The sequence below is a fragment of the Zonotrichia albicollis genome, chromosome 2, assembly GCF_047830755.1.
Source record: "Zonotrichia albicollis isolate bZonAlb1 chromosome 2, bZonAlb1.hap1, whole genome shotgun sequence".
NCBI classification, from domain to species: Eukaryota; Metazoa; Chordata; class Aves; order Passeriformes; family Passerellidae; genus Zonotrichia; species Zonotrichia albicollis.
In genome coordinates this window covers 82,483,980-82,509,425 of record NC_133820.1, presented here as the reverse complement: position 1 = coordinate 82,509,425, position 25,446 = coordinate 82,483,980, and the positions used below count along the sequence as shown (strand labels likewise).

The window sequence follows — 25,446 nt, the reverse complement described above, 5'->3', positions numbered from 1 at the left end:
TACACTCCATATTAAAGATTTATCTGAAAAGGGAACAGATGTCTGATTAGAAAAACAAACAAACAACAAACTCACTACAAAATACCAAACAAACCTAATACAAATAACTCTTGTTCGAAATACTAATACTCTGAAATATTTTTCTACTACACAGGCAAATGACAATTACGTTAGCAGATTTGTCAGGCCAGGTTCATGAATTATTCCAAGATTTCCACGTATTTTTACATAACAATATTCCTAACAAAAGTTAATTTTCTATGTTGTTGAATAGAAAAATGGAAATGCACACCTTTTGTGAGTCTACAATAATATGAATGGATGGCAGGTTTAACATAGATCTACATCTGTGAATGACTTATTTCTCAGTGAAATTTCAAGCTACTGTGCATCAGAGAACGATCTCATTATAGCAGTTTGCTTGTTTGTTTTTCAAGAATGGACTAGTAAAACCAAGTGATGCAATTTTTCTCAAGCATATGAATTTTTAGAAAGTGTGGTGGAGATTAACTTCCCTTAGCAGAATTCCCAAGTGGCTGAGTTCCAGACCATTCATGATGAAGCAACAGAAGCAAAACTATTCAGAAGAGTAAGTCATTTGGAAGAGGACTATGGTCTGTAATAACATCTAAATAGACATTGATGCACCTATTGATCTAGAGCAGAAGAACAAGATCAAGATCCTTTAAATCAAATAATTATGAAAACAAATTATAAGAAAATATGCAAGCTTTGGATTCATATTTTGCTTTACATATATGATGATTTTGGGTACTGTAAGCCTAATATTCTTCACAGGTTTATATTTTGTGCTTATGCTGAAAGGAACCTCAATAATATAGAGATTAGTTGGTTATTGCTGAGCAGTGCTTTGTACATAGAGTCAAGGCCTTTTTTGCTTTTTATATCATCCTGTCAGCAACGAGGCTGGGAGTGCACAAGGAGCTGGGAGGGGACAGAGTTGGGACAGCTGACCCCAGATGACCAAAGGGATATTCCATACCCTATGGCATCATGCTCATCATATAAAGCTCAGGGAAGTAGGAAGGAGGGATGTAGGAAGTAGGGATGTTCGGAATGATGACATTTGTTTCCCCAAGTCACAATTACACATGATGGGGCCCTGTTCTCCTGGAGCTGGCTGAACACCTGTCTGCCCACTGGAAGAAGTAAATTAGTTCCTGGTTTTATTTTGGGTGTGTATGTGTGCATTTTGCTTTACCTGTTAAACTGTCTTTATCTCAACCCACAGGTTTTCTCACTTTTATCCCTCTGATTCTCTCCACCATCCTGCTCAGCATGGGGAAGGTGAATGAGTGACAGGGTGGTGCTTGGTTGCCAGCTGGGATTAAATCACAATGTGAGAGAGAGAGAGAGAGAGAGACAGTGACAGTGACAGTGACAGAGACAGAGACAGACAGAGCAGAATTAGCTATATCAGAGATCTCTCATGTCCATCTGCTTTACCAGATTGAATGCAGTGCATTCTAAATTTAAATGTTTATGGTTAGAGAGGAAATATGTGAAACAGTGGCTCATACAGAAAATACCAAGGGAAATTTTTCAATAAGTGTTAGCTGATACCACTATAATAAATCAACAGAACAGTTCATTCAACACTTCATTTGTTGAGATGGAGAATCAAGCACAAACTTTTCCTCTTCCTGTCAAGGAGAATATATATCCCATTTATTTCTTGGGCATTTCAAGAAATGCCAGACACCTGTACTGTTTAGATGCAACATTAATCATTTTACCACCTGTGTGTCTTTTCATTTACAGCATCTTCCTCCTTTCAATTCCAGCCACTACTATCGTTTTCTACAACAATGGGGAGCAAGCAGTTGCTGACAGTATTCTGTTTCTCATTTAATTAGCATAATATTTAGATTTTAACTTTTTTTATTTGTTCTATTCTTGTTCTATTCTTCTCACATCTCTGCCAGTTTGTTGTTTTCATGAAAAGGCTTTTTTTGCTAATATATTAATAATAAAAAAAAATTACAAATAAATAGAATGGGAAAAAAGTCAGCCTCGTCCCTTTTTTGTGTATAAAGTAATTGTAACCTTTCTGCCAATACTTGATTGACAACAAACACAATTTTAATGTAATTTGAGTAGCTGATAAAGCACTAGTTCTGGACTCCACCCAAAGACATCAGAGGACTAAACTATACAGCGTGAAGATCATTTTTCTTCTACTGCAAACGGAAGTCAGTTATTTAAGCAAACAATATTTCATGAAGGCGGGAAAGAAAATATTTAAAGGTCGACAGAACATATTTAATTCCTAAGACATAATTCATTATTAACAGACTTTTCCTTTGGTGAAGCAATTCTGAGGCCAGCTGGTTGCTTGCTTTCTCCTGTGCTGACACTTGACTTGAATATTATGGTTGTGAATTTTTGCTACAACAGCCTGAATTTCGTGTGCTGCTCTCCCTCTGCTACCATCCCCACACTACAGCTCTGCTCTGCCAGCAGCTGCTGCCTCTTGCTCTCAGGCAGACTGCATCTAGCACAGAGAGCTGGCAATCCCACAGAAAAGGAACTCTTTAATAACTTCTCATGCAACAGTATCCTCACAGTATATTAATGTCTTTTTGTCAATGTCTTCGGAGTTTCTTCAGGTTATGGTTTTTACACTCTGGCCCTAGAAGCTATTGTTGAGGATTGAGAGACTGCTCACCCAAGGCACAGATAGACACAGTCTCTTAAAACAGACTGTTAGGCTCTCTGATCTTCATTAAAATATTTTTATGAGATACAGGCTTCTCAAACATAATTAAACTAAATGTGAATCCATCAATTCCCACATATTAATTTTCTTGCATTTCTCTGCAAGTCCAGCTGTCTAAAGTGGGATCATCGTCTGTCTTTCCACTCTTCCTAAAGGAATTGTCATGTGACTTTTCCATCATTCCTTCACTAATGGGCTCGCATAAGGCTGCAGCTGAACCCCCATATCATGTCTAAACTCTAAGCATAACACTGAGATGGCAGTCCTGATCAATATACGATGAGCAGTAGAAGAGCTCAAGACTTACCAGGAGCATGGGGTCAGTAGGACAAATTTATTCTGTTCTGTACAAAATTAGATGACAGCTGAAAGTAACACAGTATTTGAAATGCTGTCTTTGTTCTTCTGAGCATTGCTGATTCATCATTTAGGCTTACTGTAATTACAAGCTTTCTCAAACAGCATGCACAGCTGGAATTCTCACACAGTAGTAGTTTATCTTGATAATTCCTCTAACCTATTGTTTAAGCACTGAGCAAATTTAGGAGGAGGTCTAAAAATTTTAAGATGAAATCTAAGGTTAGAAATACTGAAAGCTAGATAAACAATGAATTAGGTTTTAGTTTATGTGTGGAAGGACAGAACATGAAACTTTGTTAATGCCTTGCTGTCACAGAGAGATAAAGAATATATTTCATTGTGTATGAAGACTCAATCTTCAAAGAGGACTATGCACAAAAAAGAGGAAATTTTTAAAATATCCCAAGTAAATATAATGAAACAGAGGTGATGAAAAACCTGGAAAAAAAAAAAAGAAAACACAGACAGCAGAATTGGGAATGCATTCAATGTCTCAGAAGAGAGGCAGAGCTAGAAGCAACACATATTAATTAAAAATAATAATATCTACTTATAGTAATTAATATTAATTCAAAATCATTATATTTATGTAATATCTATTAATTATATCTACATAATATTTATTAATTGTATATCTTCTCTATCTAGATTGCTTTTAAAAAGTAAAAACTCTGACAGTTAAGGTATAAAAAGTAGGTCTACATTGGATAAAATAATAAGACCTTCTCTTTTTCATAAATTTGAGAATTCTCATAAAAGGAAAAATTGAAGATGGGAAAATTTCAGGAGGATTGAAAAGTGGATGTCTTCGCTTACTTGGGACCCTCTTTGAGTCCACTAGGACTTCCTGCTATATCTTGACCTTGGCAGATGAGTGGGAATAACTTGAAACTACTCAACTAATCATAAGAATAAGAGTAAGAAACATTGAGTTTCACTGTTGTCTTTTCTCATAGAGTAAATGTCATATAGGAGAAAAGGGCCATTTTTCTTCTGTCTCCTTTTTACCAGCTTGTGATGCTTTACTGAAAAAAAAAACAAAAAAAAACAACAACAAAAAAAGAGAATAAAAGACCCAACAGGGTTTTGCTCAGACCCAGAAAGTTCAGCCATGTCATAACACAGACTGGAGAAATGAGCCAAACACCATCTGATGAACTACCTGTCAGACCAAGGGCTCTCAGCAGCAATTGCTCTAGATCAGTGATATTTTCTTCATTCATATCACTTTTCTTTTAAGTTTTGTTTGTGTCTATACATTCATTAAAAATGAGAAAAAAGATGACTACAGAGCTAATTATTTTATTCCTAATATGTATTATTATATATTTATTCTCTGTATTTTTACATATAGGCTTTAATAATGCATCTTAACTTAGGCATGGCCTTCCCATCCCTCTTCCTCTTCTTCTTCCTCTTCCTCTCTCTCTCTCTCTCCCCTCAGGTCCCTTCTCCTCTCTACCACTCCACAGACTAAATAAATGCAATTCTAATTAATCCATTGTCTCATATTTCAATTGTTTTTTGCTTTTTCTTTAAAATTTATAAATTTAAAATTTTATTATTTTTAAATATATTTCTTTTTCAATCTAACATTCCTTGGTTCATATGATAATCTGATTATTAAATTTCAGTAGAATTACCAAAAGACTCCCCCCAAAACTGATCCCCCCCTAAAAAAAAAATTAAAGTATCAATTCTGCTAGGATGAAGGAAATATCAATCTGCCCCACAAAAGCAGCCCGCTTTGTAGTTTAGCTTTTGCTCTGCTAGCAGTGCTTCTGCTGATTGTCATGAAGTTTAGTATAATAACCACTGTAAGTATCTGCATGCATCTGCAGCAGGTTTCAAGAGTAGCAAAGGTCTTAGGTCTTCCTGCATACCATTAAGCTGTCACTCATGATCCATTTTCAGAGGTATCTTATATATTTTACAGTTCCTGATAGACATGGGGTTTAAGAAGCAATGTTTCTGTGGCTGCGACTTAAGCAAGATAGGAGGTTTCTCTTGCTGCCCCAGAGCACCTGATTTTCACCCCTTTTCTAAAAGAGTTTTCTCCACTTACACTACTTAAAATATTCCCCTAGGTACTTGTTTTATACCTGGTTCTGTCAAAAAACTCTGCTATCTAAAGTATTTTATTTACCATTTAATATAGCAGATCTCACACCATAGTGACTAATAACTGAGTGCAAACATAGGACAATACTGTATTGTTCTCACATGGTAGAAGCCAGAGCAACACTGATTGCAGTGTAATTTTGTGCCAAGAAAGAGATTCAGATTTCTTGTTCATTTGTTGGCTGGATTTCATTTGGTTGTTTTTTGTTTGCTTTTGTTTTTTTCTTATTCAGCTGGGAGTACAAAAGGGAGGTTAAGCAACAGGAGTCTGAAGACCTCAAAGGTTGCTTTATAAAACACCTGTATTATCCATTTAAATCTCTGACACAATGCCAATGAAGTCATGGGATGCTCTTTTAAAGCACTGTTTTATCTCTGGCTGGGGCAGAGTTTATTTTCTTCACAGTGGCTATAATATGGCTAATTGATCTTTGGTTCATATTTGTGCTGAATGCAGTGATGATTATAGAGATGTTTTTGGTATTGCTGAGCAGTGTTAACACAGAGCCAAGGCCTTTTCATTACTGTGAAATCCTCCAAAATCTTTAACTCAGCTTGCTGCTGTTCTGGACCAATTATTCACATGACCCTCTAAATGGATAATTTCTGTTGTATTGGGATTGCATGGCAAGGCTTTGGCAGCAGCAGGGTTTCAAGATGCCTTCTGTGAGAAGCACATGTGAGACCAAAAAAGTGAACCTCTTTCAGAATCTTCATAATGAGCAGGCAAGGATAAATTCTCCTTTGCACAAAAATTAATTATTTGTATTTTTCATCCTTTTCCTTCCATTTGTAGCAGCACAGTTTCTTTGGGAAATCTGAAAAAAAGCCATGTCATCTGTACAAAATTAGGGGTAAAAATCAAATTCAGATCAATGCCTATTAAAGACAAAAAACCAGACCCCCTGCTTTGAAAAATCCCTTCCTTGAAGTTGGTGACAGACACAAATTCACTTTGTCTTTTAGTAACCATTATATTTCATTTGTCCGAAATAAATATTTCAGATGCAATTTATGTCTGCTACATTATGCTTTCAAATTTTATTATTGTGGATTTTCATCCAGAAATTAATATAATGATGCAAAACCCTCCAGCTTATTTCTGCTTGAGGCTGATAAATACATTTGTTCTTTCTCCTCCCTTAAACTTGGCAGTAAATGGTTGCACTTGCTCATAGCTCAGAAATAATGGCACAAAGCCAAAGAATTTGGTTTTGTTATCTTTCCTATGTTTAGTCTTGGCTCAGTATTATAAAACAAATTGAGAGTTCTCTTCCAAAAGCCATGTATTTCCCATGAAAACAAATCTCAGAAGTCTGATGGTAAATCCCAACTGTAAAGATTCAGGTGTCCAACCCTTTTGGCTACTATTAAGATGATAATTCTAATTGGTTACAATTAAAAAAAAAACAAAACAAAAAGAAAAAGAAAAAAAATACAAAGAAAAATAAAAAATATCAAACGGGATTACAAGTGGAAAAATTCTTACCCTAGACAAAATAGAACTTGACTTTAGAGCATAGCTCTAAAATAAAATAGTTATGAGTTTGCACAGGTTTCTTCTTGCTTCCAAAACAAATAAACAAACCTACAAACACCACTACAAATTTGGTATATGAAGATCATCCTCTATTCAAAGCTTATCTAGTTTTCAAACTTAATATAAAGTAGCAGCCAGTTTTGCAGTTCTCCCAGAAAAACAGTTTGGTATTTAACTTGATAAAACAATGACTGGCACATGATTAAAGCACCAGACTGGCACTTTTGGCCACCATAACTCTCATCTATACTGCAGACAATATTTGTAAAAGCATTGGTGGAGCTCATACTGAATGACTTGATCAGAACCTGTTCTTCCATAACTTGAGGGAGAGAGAGGTAAGTTTATTGGGTTTTGTTGGATTGTCTGTGGCTTTTTTACTATATGGTTTCATTTCTTTCTCAAAGAAATAATAATCAAGATCTTTTTGGTTTTCATTTAATAGGTTGAAAAATTCCAACTAAAACTAAGGATTTTGTGACTTATATATGAAAATTTTTCTTGAGATGAAGAATTAGATTTTTTTCTAACGAATAGTTTTTAATCTAAAATACAAATTTATCAAATTGAAAGGGTTTTCAATAGTAGTTAGTATTAGAAACTCCTTCATATACAATATGGACAATACCTCTATTCAAAAGGAAAGGAAAGGGTATCCTTAGCACTTCAAATAGATTGTATGGGATTAAAAAAGTCAACTTCAAATACATGCCTACTTGGCTGAGACTGACAAGCATGAGCAAAATCTCCCAGGCAAGTGCCTTGACTTGTCTGATGTCTCTGTTTTTCCAATAAAATTTTGAAAGCTGTGGCATCCATCTTGCTATACAGTAGGGAATTGCTGTAGGTTGGAAATAATTACCCAAACTTTTCTTTGATCAATTCTATTTGTACCTTTTTAGACAAAACTAGATTTATTTCAGGGTATAGGAACACAGAGATTTTTTACTCAGATTCTTTCCCTGTATTCTGATCTGATAATACCAAAGCAGAAGTCAAGATCAGACAACATACTGGTTTGAAAGCCTGAAAATGTTATGACATTTCCAAATATCAACAGGACTTTAATTCAAGGAATGAACAAATACTAGGTTAGCTCTTTATTTATTTAAGTGGATACTCTCATTTTTGTTAAAATACCCATATATATGAAAATGTTATTTTGCCTCACAGCTGCTTAAAAGTAAAGAAATTGAACTTCTAGTATTACATTAAATTTTTGGAGTGCTTGTTCTGAATTTAATATAAATTCAGTACAGGAAAATCTTTAATGTTTGATAGAATCATAGAATACCAGGTAGGAAGGGATCACCTGGATCAACCTTTCTTGTCAAAAGTATGGTCCAGACAGTATGTCCCAACACCCTGGCCAGCTAAATCATACAAGTGCCCAACATTGCCACTGCAGGGGAGATAAAAATGGCTAATTGCTCTTATGAAAATTTTTCCTCTTCTGTCCAGTTGAATCCCCCCAGGAGTAATTTGTAGCCATTATCCCTTACCAAGGGACTCCTTTCTTAAAAGGAGTCTTCTTATTTCTAGTCACCCTTTTAAAACTGGAACATGGTGGTAAGATGTTCCCAAAGTCTTTGGTAGAACAGACACAGTTCTGTCAGTGTTTCCTTGCATAACAGGCTTCTCATTTCTTTGATCATCTTTGTGGTCCTTCTCTGGACCCTCTCCAGCCTGTCCACATCTCTGTTGCAGAGCCAAGGCCAAAACTGAACAGAGTATTCCAGGTGTGGCCTGGCAGGCCCTGAGCAGCAAAGTGAGATAATGACTTGTCTTTGCTGCTGATGTCCTTGTTAGTGGAATCAAGCTTCCTGTTGGCTTTCTCTGCCACAGCAGCACACTGTTCATCCACTAGGACCCCCAAGGTCCCTTTCCACAGAGCTGCTCCCCAGATAGGTAGTGTATCAGTTTCATTAGGAGGCAGCTGTGGAAAACTGTATGGAAAGCCTTGGAGAAATCCAAGTAAACAATGTCCCCCACTTGCCCTATATCAATTAAGCAAGATACTTTGTCACAAGAGATGTACAGGTTTTTCAAGCACAATTTGCCATTGGTGAATCCATTCTGACTTTTCTCAGCCATTCATGCTTCATTAGACTTCTAACAGCCCACATAAGCATGCATTCCAGAACTTTCTCAGGAACTGAAGTAAGACTGACGGATGGGGCTATGGTTTTGTGGATCCACCTTTATGCCCTTCTCATAGATGGGCAAAAAGATGTAGATGTCCTTCTAGTTTTCTGGGGCCTTGCCTGATCTCCAGACATCTCAGGAGCTTTCTGTGTAGAGCCATTGGTTTCTACTCCAAGGTGAGTGCCCACCACTATGGCAGAGATGTGGAGCCCTCCCTTGCAGGCTCTGGACCTGCTGCCCAGTGTGCACAACCCTTGTCACACACCCTTCTGTGTGTACTGCTGCACAAGCTGCTGTGGCCTCTCAGTTTGCCCACCCTGCCTGCCAGGCTCCCGGTTCCTGGTGCTGCACAGGGCCATTTAAATCTCTTCCAGATGCTTCTGGCAGCACCCGAGTCATCCGCCTCTCTTGTGCTTTCCCTTTGTTCGGAACAGTAAAATAATGAGTACACCTTTGTTTATGTACAAGATAATAACACATTATAGCATACAGTAAATAATGCCCATAATATCTCTCTACCTCATTATAATCTCCTCCTTGAAGTTTTATAGTTCCCTGGTGAAAGTCATGTGATGTTAACACTGGATCTAGCTATTAATGTGTAAGTGTACACTTCTCAGTATCTATAGCCCTTAAAAAATGGTCTAAGCAATAAACGCATACAGATAAAATGTAGCATATATGTATCTCTATTAAGGAAATTTGAGTTACATGGCACTCCTTAAGGTGCTACTAAGCGACCTTTAAATCAATTCTATTATTATTGCGAGGATTAGCATTTTCATTATGATACCACACGTGAGCTCTCATCATTGATGCTCTTGCGTGCTGGGTACTGTGTCATGGATCCATGGAGGCAGCAAAAATGCAGTAATAATGAAATATGAGGTTTTCAAATATCACTTTTTCCTTACTGGTCTACACGTATAGTATATAATATGGACTAGGAATAACTTTTTTCACTCATTATCTGCTGCTGAATCTGAGATTTTCTAGGGAAGTTGTTATAGTGGGGTAACAAAACGAAACAGGAAAAAAAAGGCATGGACACTTTTATGAGGTCTCATCTGAACTGGGGAACCTTGAAGTATTGGGTCAAGATATATTTCCTGGCTGAAATTTCAAAGTAGAAAGCTAAAGGAAAAGCTGCCCAGCTTTCCTTTTCTCTTTCACTATGCATAGATTTTTTTTTCAGTATAAGAAAATCATGCTATTAGACTCTAGGGGGATCATGATGCGATTTAAAAATCTTCACAAATGGCAAAATAAAGAAGAGAATACTGTTTAATTCCATGTAAAACATTTGTTGGGATTCATACCAGGGAGGGTTAACTACTTTTACTTGATCTGATAACCAAAGAATAGAGATATAAATTTAATTAAATTATAAAGGAAAATTTATCATGATTAATCTGAAAACCCAATAGACACAGATCTGACACCGTTTCATGCACCCATGAAGGATATTTTTATAAGACTGCATGTAAGAATGCATTCCTTACACTATTTTTTTTTTTTTTGTTCGGTTGATTTTATTCTCTTTATTTTGTGTTTGGAAATGGATTAAACACAGAAGAAAAAAAAAAGAAGAATGAGCACTTCTATTAAACTGGTGTTTGCTGTTTAAATATAATTTTGTTATCCCCTGTCATATATTGCTGAAAAGCAAAATTTGACAACCAAGATTATGAACATAAACTAACTTTTACAATGAAGAAATATTAAATTTTGTAGGGATCAACAGATACAGGCATTGTCTTATTTTGGAATAAGGAGCATTAAGATGACAACTGGAGTATCAGTGCAATCAGGCTAGATTTCTCTTAGTATTAATCTCTACATAATAATTTTTGATGTGAGAGTATAACAAGATAACAAATACCCATTTCATTTATTTGTGAAAAAACTGAACTGCTAACTTTATCTTACAAACCACAGCACTCTGTATCATTTGGGATTTTTTTAACAGAGGTTTCAGCATCTAAGTCAATAAATTTGACCTATTAAAATCTCCACAATAATAATGATGTAAGAAAGAAGTTACTTGTCTTCAATTCAGTTAAATAGATATATGAAATGCAAATCTTAACCTAGCATTGTAACTATCTTTTAATTCACATGATGAATAAGGTAAGAAAAAAATTACTCAAAAGCCCAGCTGATATTTTTCTAAGTAATCATGTCTATTGTGTGATCTTGAACTCCAGTGTTTTGTGCCCGCTACTGACAAGACAGTGACCAGTTCTTCCTTTTCACTGAATAGCAGATCCTGACTCAAGGTTCTCACCGATAACTTTTTATCAGAAGAAAATGGAATATCTGCCCTTGGAGATATTCAAAAGTGTATTCCTGGCCAATCTATTCCAATGCAGTGATACAGAAACTTTTTCAAATTTTTAAAGAAAATTTCATCCACTTCTTTGCCCTGATCAGGCAGTCTGCAAAAAAATTCCATCAAAATTGAATTGCTACTAGTCTCTTCTCTATTCCTGACTCCTGCAGGAGCAGTAAGAATTGTCTTCTCCTTTTCTTGCTGTTATGTATGAATGTTATTTCCAGAATTATTTTCCAAAAGATACATCACTGAAACAAGTTCACCACTGCTGTGCATAGGAGGTACACATAGTATTTATGGCACTTGTTCTGTGATGGAGGAAAGTCATAAATGGACATTTTCACATCCATGAGATGCACACAATTTATATACCAGCTCCTTACACTTCTTGAACAACACCCACCTCCTGTCTTCCTCCCAAAGAACTAGCTTAGAAACTACCCATCTAAAAGCTCTGAAAAATCTTGCAAATGAGTGGGTCATTGAGTCAGAGAAGTGAGTTCATATTATGAAATGGGCTATCAAGGTTGGAGAATAAGCCTTTTTCAAATGTCAGACAACTGTCTGAGGTAGATAACCATTTGTTCTGATTTTTTTTTTTCTAAAATACTTCAATGTGCCAATCATTATTTGGAGTTAATGTTTGATACTGCCCCTGTTAGACCAAGACAATTTAAGGTTTTATGTGAGCTGCTTGTAAATTATATCCTTTCAAACTTTTGTCTAGAAACTCATCAGCATCACTTTATTCACAAAGAAATAATGTTATCCAGTCAGTGCTTAGAGGAAACAAACAAATTAATAAACCCACAAATTGGTGTATTCATTAAGTCCAGTTCCTTTTAATATTCCCAGTTAGGTTTTCAAGTGCTTTAACAATGGTTACCAGCTGCTGCCTCCATGAATTGCACAAATGTTTGCAGAATAAACAACAGTTTCATGAAAAAATTTGCATAGCAGTTAAAATTATTTATGTTATTTAACTTGGGAAGCTGGGTGCTAGTTCTGCCAGTATCCTTGCAGTTTTCATCTGCTGAGTTGGCTACGTTTCAGTTAATCCTTTTGTTTTAGTCAGGTTCTACAGGGGTGCATTTAGGAAAACAAGAAGGTAAACAGAGATGAACATGCTTTTCTGGCTAAAAAAGTCTTTCAGCTAATCCAATTTAGGAAACTGAGTGTGAAATTATATACAACTTCAAAAAGCGGTAGAACAGATAATGGAGACCACAGCTGAGCTGTTTATGGCAATAAAAGTATTATTGTGAGTCAAAGAAATACTGCATCATATATCCCAAATGAAATATGTGGTATACAGTATTTTTCTGTGCTAATTTTTTGCAGTTTCCATCTTCTTTTTAATAATTAACATTATTTTTTCTTCTGAATCTGGCAAGGTAAATTTAGATAGTATACTAATGTATATATTTATTTAAGCTCCTTATAAAACCTTTATTTTTGTCATGTTTGGTTTATAGTCTGATTATCTAACTGTTACACATATGAGTAATACAATTTTCTGTATTGCTTTACATCTGCAAGTTATTTTTGATCTCTGGGACAGTTTCAATCACATTTTGGAAAGAGCTAGAAATCTTAAACATAATTAATTTCCTAAAACTTCTGTGACAAATGCCACCATGGTATACAGAGAAATCCCATTCTGTGCCTTCACAGAAGGAAAAAGAAGCAGAAATTTTGAACAAACAACTCAGAAATAGGCTGGCCTATTTCTGCATGTACACAGCGTTTACTGCATGGTGGATAGTCTAAACATCTCTCTTGCTCAGAAGTGTCAAAGGAAACATGTTTAAAACATGTTTTATTATTTCAGTAGAACCTGTGGGGAACGAGTATGAATGCAGAGGTTGACAGACTTCACTTTTATGCTATTTGTGCAGCAAAATTTTTTACATTAAAATTCTCTAATCACTTGATATCTTGTAATTAGGTTCATGTTTAAGGCTTACCAGCATGTGAAAGCAAGCTATACTTAATGTTATTTAAATATATTAGGGTCCTGAGGGAATTGATTAATGGAGTCATTAGGCCAGTACCATCATATTTGAGAAGGCATGACAGTCAGAAAATGTTCCTGGTGACTGGAGTGAAGGGGATATTGTACACGTTTTAAAAAAGGAGGGGTCTAGGAACTACTGACCAGTCTTCTTCAACTCTGTGAGAACATGAAACATATCCTGCCCAAGGACATGTCAAAACTTATGGAAGACTGGTGATTAGAGGCAGCCACACAGTTGCACCAAGGGCAAACCATACCTGACTGATCCAGGGAGCTTCTAGAGCTGAGACACCTCTTCAGTGGGAAGGGGAAGAACTACTGTTTGCATCTAGCTGGACTCTGTAAGACCTTTGCCACTGTTGCAGTACTGCACAATATTCTTGATGCTAAACTGGACAAGTATGAATGTGATGTAGGAACTGCTAAGAAATTGGCTGGATGGCTGCTCCCAAGAGGTACAGCTAACTTCTCAATGTCCAAGTAGAAACCAAAAATTAGTGGTGTCCCACCAGGGACCATACTGAGATCAATAATTCATCAATAATACCCACTGTGGGATCAAATGCACCCTCACCAAGTTAATTTCTAATGTAGGAAAAATAACATTCCCCAGCCTGAATTTGTTTCCCTTCAATAAAGAAGAAAAACAGAAAATAAGTTTGATTTGAGAGAGAGAGCAACTTTACCAGAGGAAGAAAATTTTTTGTTCTGCTTGATTTTCCTCTGTTTTTTCTTTCTGTTTCTGGGTAGTGATTATGTAACATAGACAGATAAAAGAGTTCAAGGTTCAGAGACTACCTTCAGGCCTCTCTGTACCATCTCTCTCTGTCATTAGGACTTTCACAATCTTACATACACAGTAATTAAGGAATTGTTGAAGAAACAACTTTTAGTGTCTTACACACATTTGGTCTGGAGCTTAGGACATTTCTATGAGACATTTGGGCCCAGATCTACCAAAATGAATTAGTAAATCCAAATCTCCCACATTCTGACTCTATATTTTAATCATCAAAATATTTGTCAAATTCTTGAAGATCTATAACATAAAAACAGGTTGGATTCTCTTCAAGATTGTTTTTCTCTTCACAGATTAGAAACCAACAGTCAATACCTCTTTTGCAATTATAACTCAATAATCTAATCTCTCATGATTTGCCAGAGAAAAATCTCCTACACAACTGTTTACTGGCTTCTTAGAATTCTCAATGTTTTTCTCAGAGTGCCCCAAAGCCAAGAAAGAAAGTTTTTATTGATTGCTATTTCACCCCACATGTCTTTAAATCTGACTTTTTTTATAGTACAAGTGATAGTCAATTCTGATGAAATACAATCACTTACATATTTACATACACAGTTAATTAAAAAAATATGAGAATATAAAAGAATGACAATACATCTGAAACATTGCATATGAGCATAGACATACATATTTTAAAAGACAGTATTTGAATAAATTTAAAGTAAGACATTCTGTGTGGTGTTCTAAGACATATTTTCCCTTTTGAAAAGTTGCCAAAATTTTTAATGAATATTCAAACTAGTTTCAAAAATATGATTCTTAACAGTGATTTAAGACACAGCTCAGATATGGCATTGGTGATTCAAGTTTTGTATCTGGATTCTTAGATAACATTCCAAGTTCTAAATATGTTTTCATAATTAGTCATTCCCACTCAAAAAGACAAGATGTATATTAAGACTCTTTCTGTTTAGCAATACAGCCGTCAAAAAAACCTAAGCAAAAATTAAAAACAAAAAAAATCCCACAAAAACAACCAACCAACCAAAAAAAAAAAAAAAACCCACCACAAAAAGGCCCCCCAAAAAACCTAAAACCATAAACCCAAAATGAATCTCTAACACTTTGGCTGTCCTAATACTGATAGAATATGGCCAGCAGTTCATTCACTCAGAAAAGCATTAAGGAAGCTTTTCATTTTCTCTAAAACTCTCTGCAAATCTCTGATTTTTGATATAAATAAGAAAGATTCTGAGATTTATATTCATATTTTAAGGCTTATTTCTCCCATGAATGACAAAATCAGTATGAAGGGACAGACAGTTGGATAAACATAGAAAAATGAAATGTATTTTCCTCCAAAGAGAGTAAAAGACAGACTATGCCTTTGTTACATGATATCTAAGGGAAAGATTGCTCATTTTTAGTGTTCACATAAAATTTGGAAGATGTTGCATGTTTTGTACAATTTTTCAAATAACTTTGGTTCCTTGATGTGTTTAGGGATTACAACCACTAACATTCCATTCAACATAGCCAAAGAGTATCTTAATTAACTGCACTTGTATGGAATAGATTTGTCTAAGAATCAGTTTGCTGTCAACCTGTCTGCCATCTCCATAAATTGTGTATGCAATTGTGCAAGAGCAAATAACATTTATGTTGATTTTCCAGGATGGGTTCTATCATTTTATTAGATTATTATAAAAAGGCATTTTCCATGACTAACAACTTGCATAAAATTGCCAGAGCTGCCTATATCAGAACATTTAGTTACGCAATTATGTTATTTAGATATTTCTGTCTACTCAGCTACACAATCAATAACTGAAGGACACACACCTTTTGTACCTTAAGCACTTTACTATTCCACAATAAACAACCTTATCCTGAATATGATATTGGTAAAATTCTGAAGTATACTATATGGGCTTATTTATAAGACAATGTTATGCTACAACAGGCTTCAGATGACAGCACTGGCGCCACACATACCCTCCATAAGGGAAAAAAATTATGTGAAGAATTTCAAGGTAATTTATGATTTCAAATAATAAATCTTATTGATTTATGATTGCAGTTTTGTTGTAAATGCAGGTGGTTCTGAATAAAAGGTACCTCTTTCATCTGCTATGAGTATTTGGAATACTCTGAGAATTCCAGAAACATCTAAAGGATATAGGATTAACTTTTCCCTATAAGTTAAGTTGGTCTATGTTGCAATCATAAAACTATTGTTATCCAGATGCTTGCCAGTTTTTAGAAGATGCTAAAGGATCTGATAGTGGCTGAAGTTGGAGAAAAGGAGAAAAAAATAATATTATCTGTATGTAAATAATCTGTGCATGTGAACGCTGAGAGGAGTCTACTTTCCTATTTTTAATGTTTTCTATTGATGGCTTGGGCTGCAGCATCAGGTGATGCATCTCACTCAATGCCTCTAGTCTCAGACTGGTGCAGGTGTTCCTGCATGCGGTGCCATATTCAGATCCCAGCTCTGGAAAGGTGCATTGCCATCTATAGCTGCAGATCAGACATTTCAGTGTCAGCTTCTCAAACCTGATATCTGGGGTTTACTTTTACCCTGGCACTGCCAACAATGAAGTTTAGTTATCTTTGTTCCGAAACTGACTGTTTTGTTTCTTAAGGATGGGCACAAGACAAACATTTTATGTCTTCCATCCCAAAAAGTGGCATTTCAGAAAGCATTTCATTTAAGATGTATTCTTGAAAATTCCAACAACCCTAGAGGAGGGAACTAGAACAAGTAGCATTCCTATAATTCAGGGAACTATTTAAAACTGGGGATTTTATCAGTTTTAATTGTATTTTATCTTTTTCTTTTTTTCCTTTCATTCTTTCATTTCATTTCTCCTCTCTTTTATACCAGAAATGTGAAGAAAATTAAGACTAGGATGCCTTTCCTCTACAGTATTCTGACACTTCTTGTTAATTTAGGTCCTCATTTAAGTTTTTTTTATTCTATGCTTTGGAGTGTAGGCTCACATCAGGCACTATTTGCAATCTGCCATCCAAGTCTTTGTGCTCTGACTGATTCTTTCTCTTTTCCATAGAAGTTTAGAAAGAATTGCTCTTGTCCAACAAGTTAAGACAGAGGTAGTTACACATTCAGTCCTCTGCACATCTTTATAATAGCTGTCTGTGAGAGTCACTTCTGCCAGGAAAAAATTAAACTGGATTGAAGTAACTTTTTTCCTTGTTAAATTCAAAAGAAGTACTCGAAACAAAATGTATCTACGCCAAGGAGTTTGTGATCTGGGGAAAGTAAAATGATTCATAAAATTTTAAAACATCTTTGAAAAAGTATCTATGTTCAAATCCATCTGTAAACATTATATTTTATGCCCTAACTTATTAGACTTATATTTCTATTTTCAGACAGAATGTATGTTTAAACAATGATAAAATGCCATTTTCACTGATACTTCTCCACTTTGTTATTGAACATTACATCAACATTGATATTTACTTCTTCAAACCAAATGTGCCATGATCCTTGTAACTAAACCCTGTATTGAATCTAACAGGGAAACCAGTCTGTATACATTCCATCAAAATAAACAATGATGTCTGAATAGATTATGTTCTTAGTTAATACCATCACCCTCTGTTTCCATTTCTGGAAAATCCACATCAGGCTTTCTGCAAAAAAAGCAATGTACTACCTATATCATCTTACTCATAGTGCATTTCTTTACAGAAGAAAAAAAATTGCTAATTTATTGGCTAATTTAAATTAGCTCAGAGATGTCTCTGAGAACACTTTCTCTTTTATTTATATTATTATTTGACTAATACCTTAGAATACTTATGAGAGTAAATCAAGATATAAAATATACCAAATAAATTAGATCTAGCCTAGCAATAATACTTTTAAAAACATGAAGAAATTTAAAGTAAAATGAGAGAGAAAAATACACTTAAAATATTGTTATATCAACCAACACCAACACGAAAGACCTTAGATAAGCAGGTTAGTCAAAACCTCCCCACTCCTGTGCAAGATATGGTCAGGGAGCACAAGAAGGAGACTGCAGTTTTGTTTTTCAACATAAATATCTAAGATTTTGATTCTTTTGTTATCAGTCCTTTGACAGGACACTCAAGTCTTTCACATAAAATTAGAAAATACATTACTTTGAGTTTATCTAAATTAAGAATACTTCTTTCTGTCTTGAACATATTGTTTTTCTTGACTTGAAATAAGTCTTAAAGATGGCCTAGACCAGAATTCTAAGGAAAAATTATCTGTGAACAATCTCAGTAGTGGTACAGCTTCCTGAAGTTTTACAAACATTTCATTTCATTGAATTCAGGTAGGTTTATTTTAAATAATAATTATGTAAGCAAAATTAAAAGCAAAACTTTGGATGTACATTCAAAGAGGATGTACATTCAAACCCCCCATAGATTTTCCTGGGTTGTGCACAAAAAACATTACACATAATGCTTTTAATAAGTACATCACATGAATTTTACATCAGAAGTATGAATATATGAGAATGAAATATAAAATTTTTACTTCATTCTCATTACTACTCACACACTAATTTGTAAAATAAAACCCAACACTGAAAAAAAGTAGAAATAGCCATGCTAGAATTTTCATCGTTGTTTCAGAGTAACATAGATGGTAACAGAGTAAGAAAATTTTATTTTTAATAGACTCTACAGATATCTTGAAGTAGATCACACACAGCTGTCTTGAAAATAATTTTTATATAAAAAGAGATAAAGATAAGAAAAAGCCCTAAGCCTGAGCAAAAAATAATTTTCAGTCTTTTGATGACACACCACTTCCTTATTAAAAAAAGAGAAAAACACCTCCTTATTAAAAAACCCAACAACAAAACATCCTGAAGCAAAGGTTTTAATTAGGAAGGTTTGACATAAGCAATGATTGAATATGTCATTGTTGTATTGCACAAATATGAAACTACAATTACTTGTGATTGCAGAAAGTGCACTGTTACACGTTCCTTCTGATGAGAAAATTAGCATCCTACACTTCTTTATTTAGTATATTTAATCAAAGAGTTAACCTATGTCCTCTTCAATTTGTAAAATCAAAGTCTTTAAAACCTTTGGATCTTTTCTGTTTTTCAAATCATATTCAATCCTTTTTAGCAGCACAGTTTAAATTTCAAAATTTATGAAATCTCTTAATAGTTCTGCTTGTCTATCTTGCTACATCCTTGAGTGATATATATCCAACAATGTCTTTAAATACGTAAGCAGTAAAAACTTCCAGTCTGATAAGAATCATAGGCAGAAACCACAACTAAACAAAAAGATCAACAGTTAAGATCAGAAGAAGTTAAGACTAACATTCTCAGAAAATTTGAAAAGAAGCTCTTACTCTTTACTGTGATGACAATGTTCATGCCATTTTTATGAATGTTTTGCTGGAGCCTAAGAAACCGAAGTTATCAATAAAGGCAATTTCGTAATGAGTGCCCTATGCAGAGAAATGACAAATGTGGATATCCAGAAATACTGTTCCCATGGAAACCATAATTCAGCCAGTTTGTGCACATCTATTAAAGAAAAAGTTTATGCAAGGAAGATGAGATATGGTTTCTTTGGGGAGCATAACATTGACTTTACTGACTTTTGTGTGCACTAAATGTCAACCATTATTTTGCATTAGTATATCTTGTACTTTCTTTATTGCATTGTATTTGCTGAATAGCACACTGCATGCTTCTATAATGAAAGGATGTTTTGTGGTATTTTCATGCAAAAGATAAGATAGACATAAAGTAGTAACTAGAGCTGAAATTATAAGTTTTCACTTTCAGGTTATTCTTTGAGCTGTCAAGCTCGGAGCTGAAAGAACATTTCTACTTACAGATCTGCACAGCTGCAGAGAGAACCATGATCTCTTTGTTTGAGGGACTTAAACTAGTAAAAATATTACACAAAATAATTTACCTTAGAGCATTACACTGTTAGCTTTCATCTTTAATAAAAACAGAAGTTAAAGATGCAGAAGTCTAGAAAGGGACTTGTCAATATTCTTAAGCTGGTGAGAGTTTAGCTTTCTTGTTAGACATTGAAAAACTTCAAATTTACATAACAGTCATGTTACATCACAACAGCTAAAAAAGACCTGCAAGGCGTGAATATTTAGCAAGTTTTACCTGTAAAGGCTGTCTAAAAATACATCAGACACTTGCAGGCACAATTGCATTGTAAATGAAGTAGAAAGCTGACAAAACAATAAAAAATCAAGTAAAAGCTTTTCAAATTCAGATGACTAAAACATACTTCATTACAAGATTTCAGGATAATAACCAAAGAAGAACAATCAGTTTAAATCCCACCCCAAGAATCTATGGATGCAGATAGACTGACCATGCACATTCATGCTCTACGGGGAGCAAGCATATACTAGAAAAAGACTAGAAATTACCTAGTTGTGGTGATTTGGCCTTGGCTAGCAGCAAAGTTCCCACACAACCACTTGCTCACTCACTTCTCCTCTCCCTAGAAGGAACTGGGAGAAGATGCAAAGAACAAGAATGAGAAAACATGCAGATTTAAAAGAAAATTGGAACACCACTCACTAATTGTGCTTGAGGGCAAAATAGACTTGGGGAATTTAATGTATTGACAAGTAGCATAACCTAAACACATTACCACTGGTTCCAGTATTGGGAACCAAATTTTGTTCTGGTTTTTGTTAGGATTATTTTCTTCATAGTAACTTGCATGCACTGTCTTTTGCATTTGTGACCAACCAGTGCTAATAACAGAGCAATGTTTTAGCTGTTGGTAAACAATGCTTGAAAAGTGCCAAGGCCTTCTTTGTTTCTTATGCTGCTTTGGCAACAAGTAGGCTAGGAATTTGCAATAGATTGTGAGGGGACACAGCTGGGAGAGCTGACCCCATTTCATGTTTTTAACCCCAGCTGGCAACTAAGATCAGTGCTGAGTTAATCTATTTCCTGTATTTACAAATCTTCCTATACTGTATCCGGCAGGCATTACCTTGGACTAAGCTTTAGTGGAGATTCCTATTTTGGAAATGGGTTTACAAAAACCTGGGTTTACAAAAAAAGCTGAAGAACATAATACAGGCTGTTATTTGACTTTAAATTCACAGTAGATGCTTACAAAAATGTGCTCACTCTTCTATCAAACACTGTCACAAACAGTCCTGCTAAAGTCAGTGAGATTTTTCATGGAGAAAGATGCTACACATTTTAGTCTGAGTTATCAGGATCTATCCCATAATTATTACAGTGAACCATTAAAGTCTTGACATTTATCACACTATGGTATTTGCTGTTAGTGAGGCATTTGCAGTCCCCCTAAGCTTGAATGGGGAGTACTGCAAATACCATGTGAAGTTTAACTACCATCAGCAGTAAATGTCAAGATTTTAATGGTTCCTGCTCTACATGTAATATGAATTTAGAACAGAAAATGTTCAAAAAGGTCTGAGTTCTGAACTTTGTTTTTTTGCATCCTATATTGTATCCTGTAATTTTACTAATTTAAGTTAACCTTGAGGTGTATTTCAGGTTTATGGAAACTCTACTGTCAATAATTTAACAGAAGTTTCACTTTCTTATAAACTTGCATCATGCATAGCAACACCCTACAAAAGTGTTGCCAGTAAGTGCAAACATTACTGAATCGCTTACGTAAAAGTTATTAGTCTTTTTTACAATAATATAGTATAAAAATTAGTTTTGTAAATCATTCTTCATTAGCTAGAAGGAATTCTACAAAATTCCAAACTATTAAATAATGTTACTGTAATATGCTACCCTGGATAGATATGAATAATATTAGAAGTTTTGGTATTATTCTTTGAGAGTCAAGAGAAAATACGTGCAGGTACAAATGGCATGTATGAACAGAAAGATTTGAAATCAGACCATTTTCATTACCCCATTTTGTAAGGCTGTGAGCTCTATTTTGGATACAAGCCTTGTTGACACATTTTATTCCCTGCACACTATAGGGGAAATTGTAAAATAGCTAAAATTTGGCAACTGATAACATTTTGTTAAACACAAACAATTTTAAACCTCAGCAGACCTCCCAGGCTTGGAAAATCATTTCAGAAGCAAGAGGGAAAGAAAGAGTTAATAAAAATCAAAGCAAACAAACAGAATTAGAGAAGCAATGCAACCTCTTCCTGCACTTCTCTGCTGGCTTATAGTGCATCAGGGAGCTGCTCACTCTGTAATTCACATCAGGTAGTCATGAAAAGTGGTGCAATTTCCAGTGATATGTAGAAGTCCTGAGGGGTGACTTCAGCTATATCAGCTATATACTTAAAATTGAATCCATGTATTGCATTAATTATACACCACCATGCATTGCAAAAGATTTTGGCTCTGAAAAAACAGTATCTTTTACATTGTTCAAAGGGTAAAAGGAGTTCTTACCCTTTTTTTTTCTGTACTTGTTTCTGGCTTATCTATGCTTTTGTATGAGGCAAAAAACGATTCCCATTCATTACCTAGTTCTCTAGTAATGCCTTTAATAAATCTCCTTTCATATCAGGACATCAGATGACCCTTCCACCACTCACTGATTATTATTGTGGAGAAAAGTTATGTAGCATATAGACTGTATACAATGCCTGGTATTTTACTTAAACAAAACAATAATGTTTTTAATACTGATAAGTATGTATATTCATTTATTATCAACAATGTTCTTCAAACTGTAGAGTTTGGCTGGATTTTATTCAGTTCATGAAAGGAACAAACCTTGAGTAATGAAATAATTTTATTTCACAATTCATACAGCATACATCCTTGTCTGTGGATATGCAGAGAATAAATGATGAGGATATTTAAGGTATAAAGACAAAGAATATTTAAAAATAATTTCACTAAGTAATGTTTGCAGCCTGCTATCTAGTGTGTCACAAATTTAGATTTTTAATGAATAAAAATGTTTCATGTTCACAACGTGTGTAATATTTTTAATTACTAGCCAGGTAATAATAAAGATTAAGCATATATGTATAACCTTACTTATAGAAAACCTATTTTTCTCATGATGCAGAAGAAAAAAACACCCATAGATAGAAACATTTATTATTTTCTATGGAAAACAAACACTATCAGTGACCTCTAGTCTTTGAATTTCTATACACTTGGTACAGGCAAGAAGAGAAAAATCTATTAGTTTTCTCCTTAGCTCATTTTATTAACTAGAGTAGTTCATAGGAGACATGTGTTTTCAATCAAATTTATCACTGCAAAGAAAGAAAAAACATAAAAGGACCAATTATTTACCTCATTATATTCTTTATATTCTTGCAGTGAAATGCTAAGCATTGGTTATTGATTATCACCCATGCAATTTTCTGGCTCTATTAAAAATGCTCTGAAAAACACAGAAACAAATTACTTCTATAGAAATTTACTCCCACTTTTAAATAAAAAGCTTGTTGTCACTCATTTAAAAAAAAAAAGCTAGACTTGCAAATAATCATGAACATGTGCCTGAGTACAAAAGGCTCTTTAATTCACTAGGCAGGTAGAATTCTGCTGTTAAATATCAGGCTTCTTATATCATCTATTTTGAAAAAAATATGCTCAAGGCCATGTTTAAATTTTAATTAATGAAGAAACAACCATTGGGAATTGTTACTGTACATTATCTTATATAGTCAGTCATCACTCTTAATTGCTCTAAATAATTTTGGAGTGGTTTTCCATAGCTCCTTCTTTATTTATCCTGGTTTCAAAATTGATACAAAGTAAAAAAAAAGAAAAAAAAAAGAAGGTCCCCAGCTTGAAATGTGATAAGTGCACTAGGAACATATTCAGCCTGACAGTCTGCATAGAATTTTCTCAAGAAACTTCCAGCATCCTTACATGGTTTAAAAAATATTTTCTAATTTGTTGATTTGGTACTAATAAAGCCACGTTTCTTTTAATCTAATGTCATTTTCCATGATACCACTACTGTTCGAACGTATAATAAAATGTAAACTTGGAAAACAGTTATGTATAATCAGATGAGGTAGATTTACGAAAGCAGAAAACAATCAATTAGAACATTTCTTCATGATGCTGAGATAGTACTCAGCTCAAGATTCCTAAAATGCAGTAGATCTCCAATACTTGTCAGATGCTACCTACTTAGATAACTTTAATTTATTCTTATATTTGGACATCTATACAGCTTTCCATTCTATAACTGAGCTGCCTAAACAGAGGCACATACAGCCATCTTGGAGAATTTTAATAGTTGTATTATTCCCAGTCTTCAGCTGCTCATAGAAAAGAGTTAGCTCACCTCACTCCCAGTTTTGTGTGAATTTGTATGTGTCAGACCTGTGTGAATATTTCAGATATCTTTAGCACACCAGAAAGTGCTGTTACAGTTAAGAGCTGATTCTCATCCCCAAGTGTCCCTGACTGATTGGATCATCTCCCCACTGATGATGGTGGGAACATAGAAATGTAGCTCAGACATAGATCTCTAAAGTTTGGCCTTTGAGTAAAGTTTTGAGGTTTTAAAAGCTATTACAATGGCCTTGTGCACATCTCCTCATTTCTGGGCATTTCTGGGCTCAGGTCCAGCTGGGAAAGAGCCTTGGGGAAAATTGTTCTGAAGAAGGTGGACTTGGCAGGGTCTGCCTCACTTTCCTCCCAAATGGAGCTGTACTGCTGGGACTGGCCCGAATTCCAGCCTCTGCTGGGTCAGAACCAAGCCCTCACCTGCAGGGTAATGCCCTCAGCTTTGTCCTGTTCCCAGAAAAATTTCCAATGTCCAGGTCTGGGCCTCTTCCAGTTTTCCCCAGCTGCCCTTTTCCCTAGCTGGGTCAGTGAAGTAGGTCCTGGCTGCCAGTGCCTGCCCTGATGTTCCCTAGGGAACCTCTGATGCCCCCAGGCAGCCACATGCTGCACCTTCACACACTTACAGTGCAGTCAGCAGCACACCATCATCCATCTGGCTGCTGGAAAATGGGTGAAAACAGACTACTGAATTTCTTACTTCTTGCTTCTTGTTCTGTGAGGTGTTCACAAATTATTCCAGAAAAGCTCCATACGGGCAGAGATCACCTAGGCAAAAAGAATTTAAAAGTTAGCAGTTAAAAAAAAAAAAAAAGAATCCATTGAAGATGTTTGGAAAGAGCAACTGTAGGAATTGGGACTTAAGAAGGAAAACTGCAGAGTTGGGAATATATCTATGGAACAAAATAATCTCCATGGAGTTTTTATCCTTTCATTTTCACTGATAAAGAGTAGGTAATCAAAACTAGGTCTTTACCTATGTACTGGTACAAACTTGTGAGATCTGCGTTGTACAACCCGTTGCAGATAAACAAAACAAAACAAGGCTGGTGTGAGAGTTGCCTTCCCAAGGAATTTCTGGTAAAGGGAAAGGTGTGTAAAGCCTCTGGCTGTTGACAAAATCCAAAGTTACGATAAATTGACAGACC

General features: G+C 35.0%; 1 long non-coding RNA gene across 1 annotated transcript; it reads right to left on the bottom strand.

Annotated features, from left to right (window-relative positions):
- Positions 1 to 1,187: 1,187 nt before the first annotated feature.
- LOC113460277 (uncharacterized) lies at positions 1,188 to 25,061 on the bottom strand. Its single transcript, XR_003382082.2, has 3 exons — positions 24,925 to 25,061; positions 20,437 to 20,520; positions 1,188 to 1,342 (listed from the first exon to the last, which is right to left on the bottom strand). It is a non-coding gene; the product is annotated as an uncharacterized LOC113460277 (long non-coding RNA).
- Positions 25,062 to 25,446: the final 385 nt, after the last annotated feature.